This window comes from Oryctolagus cuniculus, chromosome 6, assembly GCF_051225735.1.
Source record: "Oryctolagus cuniculus isolate XC-2025 breed Fujian yellow rabbit chromosome 6, ASM5122573v1, whole genome shotgun sequence".
Classification (NCBI taxonomy): domain Eukaryota; kingdom Metazoa; phylum Chordata; class Mammalia; order Lagomorpha; family Leporidae; genus Oryctolagus; species Oryctolagus cuniculus.
The window spans coordinates 8,016,871-8,030,751 of NC_142872.1; the positions used below are offsets into that span (position 1 = coordinate 8,016,871).

A 13,881-nucleotide genomic window follows, 5' to 3' on the forward strand; every position below is an offset into this window, starting at 1 on the left:
TGAGGCCTCTGGGGTTAGTGACTGGAATCGAATTTTAGTTGGGAAGAGTGGAGTCCATTGTTACTGTACACAAAAGAATCCCCGCCCATGACTGAGATCCCTGCTTGGCTGGCCTTAAAGAGCCAAAGCCGAGCAGATCTTCACCATGCGACCGGGAAGAAAGAGACACTGTTCCCGGGAGCCGGCCGTGGCGCTCAGTGCACACCGAGAGGTGTTGCTGGTGAGCCCGGCCCCAGGCCAGCTGGAGCCTGCTGCACATTTCACGGGGGTGGGACCCAAACAGGGAAAAAACCTCCCCCCGTGCCAGCATGTTGGAAAAACATCACCGCGAGAAAAGTGGGAAGCCCGCACTGGCAGGCGCAGCACCAAAAACAACAGCAGACTGCAATGTGCTTATCGGGGTTTGGGCAGGAAACGAGGCCCCGATCTTTCCACGGAGGCCGCTGGCAGCAGTCCCAGCCCCAGCGCGTCCTGAACCGCTCCGTACGCTGCTGCTTCCTGCTCCAGGTAGCGCATGGGTGCTCGCGGTGGTCAGCAAACAAAGCGGCAGGCAAGCGGCCTCGGAGAGCTCCCCAAGCTGTGTATTCAGGCCTTGTGCGAGTTAAAGAAAAAACAAACTGGTGTTCTTTTGTGCTTTATGAAGGTGGCACTTTGCTGGGCCCAAGTTCCAGACTCATTTGCTATCCGGAGAGGCCACACGCACTGTGTGTTAGCAAAGCGCAAAAGACGGAAGACCCATGTTCCTTGGAATCCAGTCTGCAATAAAAACAGCCCAGGATCCGGACACCTGCCTGGCCCCACGCAGCTGTGGCAGCGGTGAGAAGGTAAGTGTTTGCCTGAGACACACACACACGCACACACACACACACTGGACAGCACAGGCTGCAGGCCCAATACATTGCATCGAGGAACAGGAAATGCAGTCACAGGCTGAGGACGCACAGGGCCTGCTCATCTGTCGGTGTGCAGACAGGGGGCCTGGCCGTGCACAGAGGTCGACTGTCCCAACCCTTCATCAGAAGCAGGCTCTTCCCGCCTTGCAGGGCGGACGCCCAGGAACCTGCCTGCCTGCCGCTCTGCCTGTGCGTCTACGAGTCCCTGGAGCCCAAGCGGCTCACCTGGGCTCGCACCCCGAGCCCTGCCATCTCCCAGCTGTGTGGCCCAGGGCAAACGTCCCTTAACTTTTCATCATCCGAACTGACTTGACTCTCAAGTGGGATCCTGGCAGCGTGGGCCTTTGGGGTCGCTGCAAGGAGGAAATGCAAACAGCAAGCCCTAAAGGCACAGGGCTGGCTGTGTGTGCTACGGCGGCTCCAAGCAGGAGTGTGCGCTCCTTCTTAGGAGCTGAACTGCACTGATAGCAAAAAGAACCACAGTGTCACAGGAGACACGGAACAGCCGCACAGGCGCTCGGGGAGGGTCTGGGAACTTGAGCTGCGTCACCCAGGCAGGAAGGTGAAAACTTTCATCTTGAAACCACGGGCCAGGTACACAGCAGGAGCAGCTGCCGCCTTGGCGTGCGTCTGTCCCACCCCCTCTCCAGCTATGCGGGCTCGGCGGTTTGGGCTGGTTTGGTGCAATATTAGCAAACAGGTGTTTGTTGATCCTTTGAAAGCATCTGGTTCCTCAAAATAACTGTCCGCTGGATACTTCACTGTTTTTGTAACTTTTCTAGGGTGGGGGTGGTGCGGTGGAGCGGTCACTGGTCTCGGGTATGTGTGCGCCGCAAGGCTGCTTGCTGTCCCCAGCGGCCACCCTCACCCAGGAGGGGCCGCCTCTGCTGAGTTGAGGGTGAGCCGTTTGGTGTCCGTGTCCTCCGAGGCCCCCCAGGACAGTTCGGTTCCGAGGACCAGAGGCCAGCGAGCGTTGTCAGCCGCGTTTCTACTTGCAGTGGTAATGCGTGATTCTCTTTCCTGTATCTTACTGATCTCTTACAGAGTTGTTCAAATCCGCCTCTCCTAGCTGCTCTGTACGCCCTTCTCGTGGCAGTAATAAAACAGACACGGGCAAAGCGGAGTCTCATGGGATCGTCCCCTTCACCCTTCGACACGCCCAGCCCAGGGCACGTCAGGGCACCCTTTCTCTAGTTTTCCTTGTTTGCTTCTTTGTGTTGGTCTAACCTGTACCTTTTTGGGGGGCCCATGTATTCTTGGAGTTGGCCATTATTTTCCTTTGGAAATCCTTCACAGCAGCTAAGACAGACAGTATTTTCAGTGGTACGTTCTGCAACCAAGCAAACTTCTCATTGTCACAGAAGAGCTGCGATTTTCGGCATCCATACTGTATCCTTACACACGCCAAACCCCACACCGCTGCCTCTACAAGCAGTTTATTTCTTTAGCACGAACCAACTTTTTACAACCGGGTGTTAGCGGGGCTGCCCCATGCAAGTGCAGCACGATGGCCTTGGGTCGCTCTTGTACCTTGCCTCTTTGTGGTGCTCCTCTTGGGCTGTCCCAGAGTCCCGATTCTGATGCCGCTCACCATTTGGTGGCTACTGAGCCATGCACATCCGCCGCCATGCCATCGTGGTACTGGCCCTGTTCTGCCAGAACAAATGAGCAGGAGTCCCAGCCTTGCATGGACAGCCTCCCTGGGCATGTGTGCTGCCTGCCTGGCCCCAGGTTTCTCTCCAGGGATGCGGCTCCCACTGCTGGAGCCCGGTGACCCCAGCCTTCCCTGCGATGCATTTCGCCAGTCTTTCGTCCGTACCTAGTTGTCCTCCAATCAGAAGACTCCAGAAGTCACATGGATTTCTTCCCACAGCTTGGTCTTCGCCACCATGTCCATCTGCGGTGGGCGTCCAGGTCCTTGAACTCCAGACGGCGTATGCTTAGTTAGTGTTTCACTTCTGGCCTTGATGGTTTCTAGCCTCTTGATTTTTATATGAACTTTTGTTTAGTTTAGGCCTAGGTCATGGGCCAGAGCAGCTGTCCACGCCAGTGCATCTTAAACTGACGCTGCGCACGGGATGCGTGTGCTGCTTGTTTCGGTTACTGTCGCACTGAGCAAGCGTCTTGAGATTTCCTTCTCTGTCCTTTCTGTCCGTTTCCCGTCCCTTCCAAGTTCCTGGCGCGCTCCTGGCTTTCTTGTGCTGAACCACGCCGTGTCCGCCGCATGTTTCTGGCTTGCTGGTTTCATAGGAGGCCTTCTTTACCCGTGCTGTGTGTGTCTTCAGCTCACATACTGTTTTCCGGGCGTGGAGTTACTGGGACACTGAGAAATACAGGGATTTTTTAGAACTTGGTTGGTGGGGGTGGGGATCAGCCACCACGACCCCTCTGGCTCCTGGTCATCTCAAGCAGGCCTTGGAGAGGTGGTGAGTGACACGTGGCTGTGGAACATGCGGCGTGGCTGCCGAGCTGGGCGTGTGTGAGCAGCGGGGGGGTGGTGGTGGTGGTGATCACCCAGGCCTGTATGCGGCTCCACCACTCTGGGGTCTCAGCCTCCAAAGGGACTTCGGCTTCAGGCTGCACAGAGACCCCTGATTGATGGCTAAAGCTGCTGCTTCACAACCCCGCCCCCGCCCCAGCAGGCCTGCGCCCGGTCACTCAAACCTAAGACACAGCCTCTGCATTGTCACCCTCACCCGTCACCCTCACCCATCACCCTCACCCGTCACCCTCACCCATCACCGTCACCCTCACCCATCACCCTCACCCGTCACTCTCACCCTCACCCGTCACCCTCACCCATCACCGTCACCCTCACCCATCACTTCAATCTCGGGACAGTGTAAGGGGGAGCTGGCCACCGTTCTGCCCCGAGCTTCCTCCCCGCTTGCTTGTACACAGAGCGCCCCCTATTCCATGCAGACCAATGCGGTGTGCCTGCGTCTGTTAGATTGTTAATTTCAAGAGCAAGAGGAGGGGGAAAAAACCAGGCCCAGGCTCTCGTTTGTCAGTGCAGCGTCTTCCCTGCTGGCTCCCTCGCATGTGACTGACACCCACACCTGCCAGCAACTCCTTCAGGTCGGCGTCTGCTTGCACGTAGGTGACAGTGTGTTTCTACGTGGCTGGATGCAGACACGGAACAGCCTTGTGTAAATAACATTTCCCATCAGCACCACCCAACTGGTGCGGAGCTTCGGGTCCGTGCGCAGACGGCGAGATCCACAGTCACGGTAATGCTGAGACGACAACAGAAATGACTGACGGGAGACTGCTCCGCCCTGTCTGATAGAACTGGGGTGAAAGACGGGAGTTGGCTGTGGATCGAGACTTGCTCGGGCTGCAGACACTGGAAACCAGGCACGGGGACCAGCAGAGAAGGGTGGTGGGGTGGAGGCCAAACATGCAGGTGGCCATCTCCCACGCTGGTGGGACGAGAGGCCAGCTGGTGGCCATCCATGTGTCCAGGGCACACTGAACGGTTCACACCTGGCCGATTCAGATGGGCACCTCAAGTCTCTGTCTAAACCCGCCGTGTCCGTTTTCAGAAGTCCTGGGAGGTGGGAGCGAGTAGAGTCATCAGAATTATTATTATTATTCCACGACACTGGAAAGCCTTCTTCTAGAAGGGAATGACTCCAAAGCGACGTGATGAAATAAGGGGTTAAGGACCAATGACCGTGCGTGCTCCCGCGCTCGGAGGCCACCCACACAAGTTCAGTCTGTCGGTGCTACCCGTGCATTATTGTCATTACAAGTTCAAAGCTAATTAATAGTTAGGGTGAACCTGGTGACATCTGACACAGGAGTTATCTCCAGGGTGGGAGATAACCTTAGGCTTTACGATGCTTTATTTATCCTGCTGAGCAGTCCCTAGGCACCGGCACCGGCACTGGCACCGGCACCGGGAGTTTCCAGCCCTCGGTGGCCTGGTCGGGTTTGCGGAGGTTTCTGTGCCTGGTGCTGCACGGGTGCTTGGAGAACCTGGAACACGGAGGATCTCTTCTTGCTCTCTCTCCGCTCCAGGTACGGGGGCTGGAGTGGATTTTTTGAAAAAGACGTCGAATGGGGAGTCCAAGGTCATTGTTTCATTGCTTTACCGCCGCTGTCAGCCAACAGTGGTGAGAGTCCAGGACCCGCGCGTGCACCTCTGCCCCCATAACTGACTAATATTCTGGCGTTTATGGAGTCAGGGATCTGGGTGCCTCCTTGGAGAGAGAAAAGGAAACCAGCCTCGCTTCTTTCCACTTCAAGGCTCCGTGGCACAGTATGTCTGCTGGGAGACCCCTCCCCCACTCTTGACACGCATCCATCACTTTTAATGGCCCTCGTCTGTCGTGGGCAGGCTCTGGAACAATTCTTTTCTCTCATTTACTGTAGACTGGAGGGAAATTAGAAGCTGCATGGATCCACACGTCTGCATCCAAGAAACTAGGAAGAGAGTCAGTGGTCACTCTTGTAGGATTCCGGGAGAGCTTAGATCTCCCTTGGAGGTGGCCTTGGTCCGTCTGTAGAGGGCAGCAGATCAGGGAAAACCTGTTGGGTGCCATTGGAGACCTGGACAAGGCTGGCTGCTGTGTCAGGAAGTGCCCGCGGCACCGTGAGCAGAAGTGAGGGCGCAGGTGCTCGTCCCCGTATCGCCCGGCGCATCCCCGCGGCCTCCGGCCTCGCGCTGCTGCTCACTCGCTCCACCCACGGAGGCGGGGCTTCAACACCACCCGACCCCTTCCCTGCCTGTCTGTTGTGGTTGGCGCGGTTACGCTGGAGGTAGCAGCATTAGTTTCCATCTGTGACACTGACGTTCCGTGAGCAGGTTTATACGCAAACAGCGCAAGGGGATTTCCAAAAGTCCGTGGAAAGTGGAATTATGTAAGTTTATTTGGGTGGAAAAAAAATGAAACATGATCATAAAGTTGAAAGATTCCCCCCAAAACATACACACGGAAAGTTCTAGAAATGCTAGCGTGTTTCCGTTCGATGACGACTTGGGTCTGTTTTGACAGTAGGTGGGCTCACCGTGAAGACACGGCAAGGCTGTCTCTGTAGTTTGTAGCTCACCGAAGGCTGCTGGAGAACTCTCACGAGACCCCCGGGTCCAGCACAGTGCTGCCCCCATCCTGGTCCCTTCCACTGCCGCCTCCCCCGCGCTGTCCCCCACGTCTGCAGGGGCGCCTCGGCTTTTGCCGGTCTGTTCCAGCTCCCACTGGAAACACCTCTCTCTTCCTGGACAGTGCTCATCACTGGCAACACAAATTCCCCGTTAGTAAGGCGCGAAGCCTGTCCCTAACAGCTGCCCTCTCCCCTTTAAAATCAGGCGAGAGTCCATCTTGCCCTTCAGTGCCCGTGAGGGCTGATGAACCCAGGATGACCATGACCGTCTGTCTCCTGCAGAGGTTTATTATCTGACCGACGCCTGACCCTCCCAGGCTGGAGACAGCAGATTAGGCAAAGGAAGTGCCTCCGCCACCCACCGACCTGCACGTATGCTGGCAGAACAAAGTCCGGGGGCAAGACGAGAAGGCAGGTGGGCGAGCCTGGTGACGCACCTAGGCCTCCGACTCGGGCTCCAGTGCGGGTCACTTCCTGCCTTGCCAGCTGCCTTCCTTCTGCAGGGCGCGCTGACAGTTGTCCCCTCTGCTGGACGTTCCTTCCTCTTTGGGGCGGCTCCTGAGACACATTCGTGGGTCTTGGATTGCGTGGCGGTGGCTGCTCTCTCCTGCTCTCATGTAATGGAAGTTGGTGCTCCCGGTGGAGACAGGAGACCAAGGAGTCTCTGGTCCCTAATGTCTACAGCAGGTAACATGGGTGCTGGGAACAGTGGGCACAGACTCGAGTCCTTCGGTCGCTTCGCTTCTGACCTGATAATGTTCCTAGAAGCTGGAGGCAATTCTTCCACCCTCGGTCACTCTAGGCAGCCCCTCCCGGTCAGGAGCAGTGCCTGGATTACCTAGGAGTTTCCTCCCCAAGGCTGGAGCCCGGGACATGGATGTTGGCCCACGGCATGCACACGTGGACAGCTTCTAGGATTCTCTTTGCCCAACAGGGCTGAGGTCATTGTATGAAAAAGTCCCAAGGCCAACCACAGAGTTACAACGACTGTGCTCTCCCTCTGCTTGGTCAATGTTTCTCCAGCGTGGTATTTATTGCTTTTCAACTTCGGCATAAAAGGCCAAGTGGAGGAGGACCAACCTGCAGCCTCACCCTGCCCAGTTATGGGGAGCGATGTCCAGGAATGCAGCTTAGTCACATCCCGGGGCAAGGGGCAGCCAGCGAGGAGCCTGGGGCTGCCTCTCAGGTGTGGTGACCACCTGCTCCAGAGGGGCGTGGCTTTTTATCTGCCGCCATCGGGGCCGGGGCCGGAGCCGGTTCGGGCCAGAACCGGTGCTGTCATCCACTCTAACTCTGCAGGGGCCAAGGAAGAAACCCTCGTGGTCTTTCCGAACTACAGAGAACGCAGCATTGAGCGATACGCCGTGAGGGCGTGGCCGTGGCTGGGACTGTTTTTTTTTTTTTTTTTTTTCAAGGGCCATAGAGCAATTGAAGGCCGAAGGCTTTAATAAAATGAGGAATCAATTCGATACTAAGTATAGGTTGGAGACCAGGGGCAGAGCCATGGATACTGGCCTGAAAGCTCTAAGACCTGGCCATCGCCAGGATCCCATAGGCCACTGATACTGGGGTCACCAGCCTGCGGACCTCCACTGCGCTCGCCCACACGGCCATGGGGCTCCCAGGCAAACGCTGGGCCCCACAGTATGTGCAGCCATGCGTGAGTCGACGACTAGCTCATTCCTTCCTAGAAATTCTGCTTTGCCTGCTCGACAGAGAAACTACTGACCAGCTCCCCAACATGGCCAGCGCAGTGAGTCTGCACCCCTTTTGCTAGGACTGGGGTGTCCACCCCACACTCTGTGTCCTCGGAGCTCGTCTTCCAGGGTCCTCTCCACCAAGGCTTCTGCCCCCGATGTCTGTGCCGAACACCTTCAGACCTTGGATGCACAGTCTGGCGGGGCACCCCAGCATCTGCAGGCTTCGTGTACCCTCAGGAGTGGCTGCTGCTGCCAGCCCAGGCCCCAGAGCACCTGAGCAGGTGACTACCGGGCGCTCCTCCCTGGAGGGCCCCCAGGCTCATCCTGGATCCTCAGCCACCACCTCGTCCAATGAGCAGATCAGCACAAAGGCAACTTCCTGAGTTGGCCGCAGACCCCTGGAGCCTCCCACTTTCCCTGACAACAGCGCCGGCCATCTCCACCACCCAGGACCGCTCGTTACCACGGCTATGAGAAAACGCAAGCTTCAGTCTGATACACAGCCCGCAGGCTTTCCCACGGAGACAGATGCTCACGGAGCAGCACAGGGGAAGGGGGCAGAATGGACAGGCGTTGGCGTTCCCACCTGTCTTTGCCTTAGGTGTGTTGCCATCCTGTTTGCTCTCCGTCTCTGACTCAGGTCTTCTTGCTATCTAAAAGGACTTTAAAAACATTTTAAAAATCCTATTAGTGGGGGGAAAAAAGGAGAGAGCATTTCTATTCTAGTGGGATTGAAGAACTGGCAGGTGACCCCGTGGGCGCGCATACAAAGTGTGCTAAAGAAGTGTGGTGTGGACGTGGCTGACAATCTCGAAGCCAGGGCTGCGGAAACACAGGCGTTCAGCCTCTCCGTGCGGGCCACCCTAACTGTTCTGCTCGCCAAGGCACGCACGAAACCCTGGGATCCACCTTCGTTTACCTTTCAGTATTTAAGTATCTGAAGTTAACTCCTGAGCGTCTGAAACGCCAGCAGATCTGAGGTGTTAGGACAAATGCGCAGCTTTCCTACTCTTAAGGAGAAAAGCGAGGCTGCTTTAAAAGCATTCGTCTCTGCCGCCCAGCCCCCCACCATAACCTCACCACTTGATGCAGCTTCTCTTCAGTGATGTACTTACTACTTAAAGCCCTTTGTGCTGTCGGGTACAGAAGCCTTCTTTTCACAGGAGTGCCACTGACTGGCTAATAGTGTTTTTGGATCTAACCCAGAGGAGAAAACCCAGGGCTGCACACAGCGGTGCATCGGACACTTAATAACAGCAGCCGAACGGTGCCCAGCGTCCACGGCAGGGGCCGGTGGCATTCTGCAGACCAGGAGGGCGCGTGCTCACCACCATTCACTCTGCTGTATCGTGCCCACACCCTGCAGCACGGACACCACTTCTTGAGAAGCTACAGCATCTTAGGGGCTATACATCGATGCCTCCTCTGAAAGTGTGGAGCTGGTCCCCGGACACACCTGTCGAGCCGGGTGACGTGGGCCTGGGCCATCACGGTTGCTGTGGCCGGGCCAGTCACCCACACCCACACCCACAGGCAGGGATGTCCAGCAGCCGTGGACTTCACTGCCCAGGTTTGGGTTGGTGGGTTAGAGCTGTGGCTATCCCCCTTCCGCCCAGCGTTCTTCTCTGGATCTGAGAGCTGATGGATGGACCTTAATCCGTGCCTCCAGGGCAGACCGTCCCGCGCCCAACACTGCACATTTCATGGCGCGATTCAGTGACAGCAGAAAACTCACTCTGGGGGGTGCAGAGGGAAGGCCCAGCTGACGCTTGGATTCTGAGGGCCACCCGGGGCTGCTAACACATCTCGGGGTTGGTCATCAGGAACGTCAAAGCAGGCCTCCCGCAATTCGCACTATGTTCATAGCATGAAACAGTTGTCAGTGTGCCCCGATTACCCGCTTTCCCACAGATACTGCTGATTCCGTTGGAGGGTTGTCCGACACGTTTCCATTGGGGAAGTGGAGGCCTGGGAACAGCTGCCTGCAGATGACCGCAAGGGACAGCAGAGACTACAGACAGCTTCCGGTCACCGTAAAACAGCAGCACGCTGCGCAGCCGTGAGCCGCAGTGGGTCACCAAGGAGGCCTTGTTATTCTCCAGAACCATTTTCAACTCTAGGCTTAAACGAATGAAGCTGAAGGGATGATGGCCCAGGCTGGACAGTCTGTGTCTACAATTCCCAATTCTAGAAACGAGCGTGTGATGGACACAGCACTCTTACACCCTTAACCCAGGCTTGGTACTAACTGCTGAGAAAGGCAAATGGGCACTCTTCAGGTGCTCAACCAAAAATAAAAAGCATCCCAAGCAAACAACCCATCTCAGAAAGTGGAAAAAAGAAATCACACAGTAAGTCCCCTAAGATGGCCACGGGCCCACCGGCAGGTTGCCTTTCTGAGCGTCCACCATTTGAGGGACCGAATCAAGAGACAAAAGCCGCCCTTGGAGCCGGGAGGGGGGCGCCTAACGGTGGGGTCAGTTCCCTCACCATGGGCCTTCCCACGGCGCGTGGAGAACTCAGATACCCGGGCGCAGGCGCAGGGCCTGGAGGGTCAGAAGCAGAAGGAAGCTGATTATGCTTATCTCCTTGCCAAGGCCAGACCACCACAGGGCCCCTGGACATTTGGAGTGGGAGGAAGAGGCTGGGGAGCCGACCCGGGGACGCAGGGCCGCCTCTGACTGGGGCTCGGGAGGCTGACCTGCTCACCTCGGCTGCCACCGAGCAGGGAGACAGAATGTCAGTGGGTGGAGATTTGCAGCCTGAAATTAAAACGATTTCATTTATAACAAGCGGGCAACTGCACTCTTGTAATGAGGCATTAGTGTCCGATTCCTGTTAACTACACCAGCCGTATGAGCAGCTTTACCGGTAACGACAGGAACACAGGCCACCGTTTGTGCGAAATCCACGAGAGTTTCCCCGCGTCACTCACACGGTGTGTGTGTTTCAATGCTTTTTGGAGCACTTACGGACACAGGGAGCAGGACGCCCAGCACGAGCCGAGTCGACACGCAAGCCTCTGCGTGGCTGGTCACTGCACAGGTTCCATTCAGTCACCCGTGGCCCAGAAACTCGGGTTCTGCTGCACGTGGGCATCCTAAGAGCACCTTGAACTTGGTGAGGGACCCTCACCTCCCACAAGTTCAGGGCAGCTTCAGAACGCTTGTGGGAAAGGGGAGATAAGTTGGTTTTTGATGCAACCCTGTTGAAATCCACGTGCTGTTTTTTCCTAACGGTCCATTTTCCACCAAGTTTGTGAAGGTCCCTTGCAGGAGATAAGACACTGCCCCCTTTCAAGTTTGCGCAGGAAGGGGCTGATGGTTAGAGAGCGCATTTTTTAAGAGGCTGTTAAAACCACTGTCACCACCATTTAAAAATATTCACCAATTATTTTAGAACGTGAATTCCACAATACTTATTTTTGCGGTTCCTTCTAAACCCTCTTGGTTTTGATTTTCAAAGCGAAACACATCTAGTGACGGTGGGTCCCACATTTCACGCTGTCAGCGGGGTCTGGATTATTTTAGGGAAGGAGCGATTATGCAGGAGATTACGCAGAGAACAAGGCTGGCTTTGGTTACCCGACACCAGGCCTCCACGTCTCAGTTCTCGAACTTGAGAGCAGCTCTGTGAAACAATCCTTCCAAAGTGCCAGTGTGAACCGTAGCCAGCGAGACAGGGCAGCCCAGGGCAGACTCCCGGACCTGCAGCGTTCGCTTCTAAGTGCCTTCATGGAACCACAGTGAAAGCAAAGATGCTGTCTCCCCAGGAGTACTGACGGATGTGTCCACTCTCGAAGGACATGTCTGCCTATGCCCAGTGGGCACCTCTGTGCCCTGTGGTCTGAGGACCCAGGTGCTCTGTGACTACCAGCTGTGAGTGGTACCTTAGCTCTACCTGGGCCACTGTGCGACGTTAAAAACAGGGCCTCATCTGGCTGCACCAACACTTGGGAGAAAGGCTTGTCTCTCCAACCATGTCCCACGCGGGAACTGTTATTCTCAGAATGAAGTTAGATTAGGTGCAGGGTCACTGAGGATCACCCAAAAGACACGGACACACACCCCTAAGCCTCACCTGGAGGGGGGATCAGTCCCCTAAGGAGCCCCGTGGCTGAAGTGATCCCCCGTAGGGACAAGAAACCAACACCATCCAATGTGGTCTTGGGTTGGCTGGCTCCATTTTCAAACAGTAGCCTGTGAGCGCATTCAACAAGCAGCGCCACACGGAGAGCGGACAAGGGCAGAGCATCTGGGTTCTCAGGGACTTGGAAGACGGGTGATTTTTGCAAACTCCTAAAGCCTCCCTTAGAAGACCAGAGAACACAGCTGGAAGAATCCGAGGGAGAGGAGGAGAGATGCGACAGCCGGGGCTTTGAAAGCCAGGAAGGTGTCCAAACAGAGCAGGCAGTCTGCACGCAGGACGGTTCTCGTGTGGTCGAGCCTGCAGGATACCCCCTAGCACACACATACCTTCTCTTGGCATCAGCTGACTTAGGTGCGTGGAAGGTTTGAGGGGAGAAGGCAGAACGCGGGGACACTTGCCTGGTGCTTACTGTGTGACAGGTGCTTCGGGCAGCGCACACGGACTAACCCTCGGCAGACTGTTCATCCTCACGGCTCCCATAGGAGGCGGAGGCTGTGACTGCTCCATTTCACATAGCAGAAGGCGTGGGGAGGTTAAGGAGTTAGCCTGAGGTCTCGCGGCTTGTGAGGGGTAGGGTATGGCTTTGCACTCGGGCGCCGGCCCCTGCACAGGCGAGTGCCCATGGCCGCATCATCTCCGGCGCAGCTGCCTCTGCTGCAGTCGCGTCCCCCCACCCCTCAGCCTTGTCCGATTGTTGAGTCCAGGCAGGACGAGTGTCTCCGAGGTTGTGATCACAAGGAGCTTCCTGTCTGCAGTTAAACCCGGCCACGCTCCACGGTCGCCATCGCTAACCCCGCTGTGCAGTTCCAGCATCGGGGCTGAATCAGGAGCTGTCAGCTTTCTGACAGCCGGGCAGGGCTGGCACACAGATCTGCCTGCTGCTTGCCACGAGGGTGCCCTGAGCGCCTGAGGATGGGATCCTGGTGGCACATTAGCCTGAGGACACGGTGGCAGTGAGGACAGCCATTGCACTCATGCCCCAGCAGGTGTCGCCGACACCAGTGGGAGAACCAGCAACCCGAGAGCGCCACGGGGCAGCTGTGGCTTGGTCCCCACATTTGCACATATCACAGAATGTGTACAGCATCAGCAGCCAGGGCCCAGGGCTTCCACTGCTGCTCCCAGCGCTGTTTTAAATAAAGGACTTTGTAGCCAGCCAGCGTTTCCAGTGTGCTTTAGTTTGTCAAGTTCAAGACTGCAAAGCATGATATTTGGGCAAGAGGATTTTTAGGGGGCCAGCGCCGTGGCTCACTTGGCTAATCCTCTGCCTGTGGCACCGGCATCCCATATGGGAGCTAGGTTCTAGTCCCGGTTGTTCCTCTTCCAGTCTGCTGTGGCCTGGGAAGGCAGTGGAGGATGGCCCAAGTGCTCGGGCCCTGCACCCCATGGGAGACCAGGAGGAAACACCTGGCTCCTGGCTTCAGATTGGTGTAACTCCAACCGTAGCGGCCATTTGGGGGGTGAACCAATGGAAGAAAGACCTTTCTCTCTGTCTCTCTCACTGTCTAACTCTATCTGTCAAAAAAAAAAAAAAAAGATTTTTAAAACACCTGTAACTTCATACAGGTTGTCTTTTGAATCAAGAGGAGAAAAGTTTCCCTTCTCTTTGCAACCCAGAGTAAGGACAGGTGCATGAGAGACCGTGCAAAGGCCCTGTGACAGTGCAGAGCAGGGAGCACTGGACAGCTGTGCCCGGGTCCCCCTTCAGGCCCATTGGTGGTGTAGGGCGACCTGAAGTCCTCCCAGGTTGGATCTGGTAGGAAGACGCCCTCCTCCGCCCTGCACACTGTGCAAGGCAAGGCCGCAGCCTCTGTGGTGGCAGGGCCACACCCTCCCTACTGCAAAGAAGGCCGGAGGCCAGCCATGGCAGGGCAACTTGACGCTCAGAATCGCTTACGTTGACCTAGAACAGAGGTTCCTACTGGGGCAGGTTTGCAAGCCCAACAGAAAGTCAGTTTGTAAATGGTGCCAGATGTGGCAAAAATGAATATTTTTGTTCAACCTTGCCAACGCGCACCAGGAAGCTGAAGAAG

The 13,881-nt window shown here is 56.3% G+C and overlaps 1 protein-coding gene and 1 long non-coding RNA gene across 7 annotated transcripts in view; one reads left to right on the plus strand and one right to left on the minus strand.

The window, feature by feature from the left end:
- The window catches only part of LOC149126001 (uncharacterized), a 35,852-nt gene extending 22,841 nt beyond the window's left edge, over positions 1-13,011 (plus strand). Inside the window, exon 2 of the long non-coding RNA XR_016235096.1 lies at positions 644-13,011. This is a non-coding gene — a long non-coding RNA (uncharacterized LOC149126001). The remainder of the gene's footprint in view (positions 1-643) is intronic.
- The window catches only part of SEMA6A (semaphorin 6A), a 122,276-nt gene that overhangs the window by 89,465 nt on the left and 18,930 nt on the right, over positions 1-13,881 (minus strand). The window lies entirely within an intron of this gene.